Genomic DNA, 5,231 nt, shown 5'->3' on the forward strand with positions numbered 1-5,231 from the left:
ATATACAGCATGTTACCTTCTTAGTGCAAGTAAAACTGAAAAAAGCTTCCATTTTTCAAGGTGTTATATACGAGAAAGGGAGGCAGTCAGGCTCACTCTTGAATGCCTCCCTTCTGCTCTCGAACGGCACCAACAGTACAACGATAACTGACGTTAGTTTCGAAATGGACTCTGTTATGGCAACTATAATTATGACAGACTTTCAGAGGGAAAAAACAGAGTTAACATCAGCAGGGTAGATGATTTGTGGAGAAAGCTAAGATAAGGAGTCAAGCAAAGTCTGTTGACTCAACGATAGTTTATAGTTTTTTTTATAGTCTTTAGTTTCTTCATCCATCAACAACATGAGAGTTATGTTAGTAGCTACACAGATGCATCTGCCTAACATCAGTACTGGCTGATAGTCGGCTTGATGACTGCAATTGGCCTAAAACTGACATGCAAATAATCTTTTTATGTTAAAAGTTTTTGGATACATTTTTATGAAGGAATTTGGACTGAAATAGTTAAAAACTTTTTCTTTTTTTTTTTTTATTATACATATTTCATTGTTTCACACAATCAATATCTGCCGTCGTCCTCTGTCCAAATGATGATCTTTAACAGCGGCATCATTGCAGTTTTGGTGCATCCTTAATATTTGATCTTATGTTGGTTGCTCTTTTGTTTGTACAGTGCTCACACTTGCCTTTAAACTATGGTGCAGTAAAATGGCCAAAATAAGACTATTGAGCACCTGGCAAAGGGTATATATACCTAAACGAGAGCAGTGATATAGCCTCTGTCAATTGTTTAATAGTCTTATATTTGGCCCTTTTACTGTGACACAGAAACGGGATACTGACTGCAGCTCATTCAGCAGCCACCAGTGTCATTAAAAAGACTGTAGCTGCATTAATATTGGCTCCCTATGAAGTGCACTGCAGTCTGAATAGTCACCTTAAGATTCCATCTGTTGGAAGCACAAACACTGCAAAGAGATGAACTAATCACTTCACATTAGGCTGAGTGAAGGATATCTATCAGTTACAGCACCTTACTTGAGTTCCAAGCTGAAAAATTAAAGAGCTAGCTAAACAGTTTACATGTTCTTTTCACAGCAGTTAATGTTCTCGTTTTTTACATGATTTAAGAAGTGAAGCTATCTCAAAACTAAAATACTCAAAACTATACAAAAAATTCTGTAATATCTTTAGATAAGCAAGATATTGCTGACGTTAAAGCTAGCTCATTAGCAAGCTAAGCTATCATCGTTTTGGCTAGCTTAGCTGTGGGACTGTAAAGCTTTTGTTCCTAAAATTACGACAGCAGGAGTCACAGATATCGGAGGGGGTTGAGTGACTAGCCCAATACATTAAGAAAGTGCTGTCTATGTTGGTTGTTGTGCAGGTTGTAAACCATGCTTCTGACTCGTTTTGTAAGTACCTTCATTTTTTGGTTATGCACCTTTCCAGTCCTGAAACTGCCATAAAGAGGGCTGAGATACTGCAGTTCATGACTTTGGTTTAAAGCCCTGCACCACACTGTTTTGCTTTTCAGGTGGCTTAAAGTCTTTGTGGGAACCTCAACATGACCAAAAAATGTTATGTTTGGCTGTGCATGTGCAGGGTTCACAAGGATGTTTGTTTTTATGATGGTCTTGCATCCCACAAATGAGAGACGAACCTACAATTACGACTACTAATTCTACTATTGGTTTAAGTTACCCATTGAACTTTCATTTGACAAAGCCCTCAGTCTTAGTTTTCATTGATGCTACATTTCTGTTTTTTCAATTTACCGCAAAATAAACTCATTCATGAACTTTTTTATTACCATTTTCTTTTCTTTCTTTCTTTACATTGTGTACCAACAGAAGATTAAGTCTTCAAAGCTTCTTGCTGATGCTTCATATTATCCTGAAACAGCGATTTATCTAGCAGCAGAGTCTTTATTAGAAAAAGGATAAACAAGATGTGACAGGAGATAAGGGAAGAGCCAGTGAGAGCTTTGACATGCACAGAGCTCGGTCAGCATCTCGGGCCCACCAGGACGTCCCACAGTTCACACTTCACCTGAATAAAGTCTGGACTTCCTGAGGATAATACTGTTATGTCATCATATGCTGAAGCTAAATCCCGTGCACATTTTAATCTAGTCTCTTGTGCATTGATTGCTGAACTCTGCAGGTTAACTTGAATTTTATTGGTTAGTTTTACTTCTCTGCAGAGAAACAATCTGCTCCACATCACCACCTGTCAGCATTTGTTCCAGACACGAAGTGAGGGATCTCTGGAAAAACAAAAACACTGCATTTGGATTCATGGCAACAAGGATAATTTTCCACTCTGCTCTTTGTGCCAACTATGTTTTGTTGCCAAAGCATTCAGCCACAAATATGAGTGTATGTTTTTTTTTAGATATCTCCCTTGTTGTATTAAAACAACAAATTACCTGCAAGGAGATACTGTGTGTTCCTGGAACAAATAAAACCTTTGAGATACATCTCCAAATTAACATACCCTCTTAACTTTGATATCCTCATGTTATATTAATGTTTTTATTCTCTTTGTTTAACTTTTTCTTGCATTTGTTTCTTTACATTACTTTTTACCATCAGTCCTATATTTATGATGCTACTTCAGCTTTATATGCACAACTTTAAGGTTTGTTAGCATATAAATACCAGGAGATATTAATGGTTGTGACACAAAAGCTCACGTGAGGGGAAAATGTAACATACAGAAACAATTGGGGTACATTTACAGCGACAATCTGCAATCTGTTTTCCATGATGAATCCACTTGTTCTTAATTACAGATGCGAAATATCTTGTACAGTCAAATGCTGATACCAATAAATGCCCCCATTCTTTTCATTCCAAGTTAAAAATCCATCTGCTTCCTATCATGAGCTGTTATCATGAAGACCAACTGGCAGATGCAGACATGAGATACAACACTTTCCAAACATACAGTCTCATGGCAGTTTGTGAATCTGAAAGAAAGCAAGAACGTTTTGAAAATGTTTTAGGATAAAAGACTTTGTGGTGTAAAATGGCATACGAAAAAAAGATTAATCATAATGCTTCATAACAAACAACTTGTTATTCAGAGACTATTTAATGTGAAAAAGATGTTTTTAGCTCCACAGCTGCACAGACATTTTGTACATATATGTATGTAGGTGTTGTTTATGTGTATTTGTGTGGTGAAGATTTATTTATGCAGTTTATTCAAGCTAAACTTTAGGGGCCCTAACACCAGGCCCTGAGGTACACCCATTCTTTTAACTTTTGCAACAAATTTGTATTCTTAGGAGTTTAATTCTTCCATATTCACATAGATAAAATGTTTTATTTGGAATCTTTGTTGATTTTCCGCAGATTTACATGAAACCAGCGTTGATAAGTTGTGTAGATGCTCTTTTCTCGGGCTCATGGTGATAACTCTCTTTTCACATTTGCTAAATACACTTTTCTGAGTATATGGCATCACATTTGGTCTTCTCAGCTTTTCAGTATATAATCAAACCGAGCCACAATACCCCACTGTAGTGCTTTAGATATAATCTTTAAAACAGTCATGCCATGTATTGTGAAATCCTATTCAGTCATGCTGACTTTTATGATTACACCTCACTGGTATTTTGTTTATTGCCACTTCGGTCTCCTAGAACACTGCAATAGCCGGAGGGTGAAAAGTTTGGCAGTACTGAGCACCTGTCAAGGAGCACCTGAAGAGTTTGATTAAGTTGTGAAATACTCACTTTTATCATTTTGGGGATGTTTTCTGTTACCAATTAGCATTTGTGTTTCTTAAATTCTTCATTAAACGGTACCAATTTGCCTCCATCTCCACCCAGGCCCATGGAAATCTCTTGTGTCTCTGCATTTATGTTGCCAAAGTGCATTATTGACGCATAAATGTGCTATTTCTCCCCTCAATTTACTTTATTGCACTTGTCCTGCATCCAAGGATAGCATTTCTTAAGTGCACAGTAACTGCGCAGACACACACACAAAGCACACCTGGGGAAACATTCCTCGAGGGAAGCCATCAATCAGTTTTATGTCCTTCTCTGGGAAAGTTTCCTCCTCTCCAATCAAGCGTCTTCCCTTCCTCCTACCGCCTCAATTCCTCTTCTTATATTTCCATCTGTATCAGTTTTGCTTCACATCTGAGAACCATCCACTCCAACCAATTAACTTCAACCCTTTTTCTAATTCCACTGAGGGATAATTGGAGCAAAACGGAGGGTGAGACCTTCACCTGGTCAGTGCAAGATAAGACTCCAGCAACTGTTTCCTCTATGTTTTGAGTTTGCCCGCCTGTGGTAATAAAGCTGAAGGGCGAAGGACGCGTCCTTAACAAGCCATGATTTACTGAACCGAGTCTTAAAATGCTGGTTTTCTTTTAAACTTGGGGAAAACTGTTAGTTGGAATGCAGATCAGCTGATTTGTCTAAATTTGTCTAAATTTGCATTATCAATGGAGCAAACCTGTCATCGGGAAAATGCATCTGAGTCTTAAATGTGTGGGCATTTTCAGGTTAAAATTCAAATAAAACATTATATTAATGTTCGTCACAGTGGAACCAGTTTGAACCATTTTACATCCTGGTTTCATTACAATAATGTATCATGTACAAATGTATTAAATATATCTCTAACCTTTGTCTGACAGGTAGTTAGATCAACCTCAGATAAAATGCACGTTGAATCTATTCAAGTACATACGGGTTACTAAAAACTAAAAATTAGAACCAGTGAAATTATTTATCCAATTCATGCAAATTGAGAAAGGAAGAATAATCCAGAAAAAAAGACAGTTATTGGTTCTCCACTGCAAGTTTTAAACTGTAATAAAATGTTTTTCTTTGTTATTCCATCATCAGTGGTACAGGAGCCGCAGCTTTAAGGCGAAGCTCAGGTGGTTAAAAGCTGCCTGAGGGTAAGTTAGCAACATGAGACTGCATGCAAAACCTTATTCAGACATTTTAAACCCGAAATCAGAAGTATACTGAGCTCTAAGCGAGTCTGTCAGGCTCCGTTTAAGGCTGAATTAAGATGAACTCTGCTGTGTGCACCAGTTTGAGGTGCGAGATGTTCCTTCTCTCGAGGTGGGAGTTCTTGGCTCTGCTCGGTTGCTGTTGGAAGAGACACCTACCGGCTGATCCCCGTTAATCTGCAACCCCCCTCCTCCTCCTCCTCCTCCTCCTCCTCCTCCTTCTCCTCTTCCTCCTGGAGCAGG

Source organism: Leuresthes tenuis, unplaced genomic scaffold (genome assembly GCF_036924035.1).
Source record: "Leuresthes tenuis unplaced genomic scaffold, fLeuTen1.0.hap1 SCAF_22, whole genome shotgun sequence".
In the NCBI taxonomy this organism is placed as follows: Eukaryota; Metazoa; Chordata; class Actinopteri; order Atheriniformes; family Atherinopsidae; genus Leuresthes; species Leuresthes tenuis.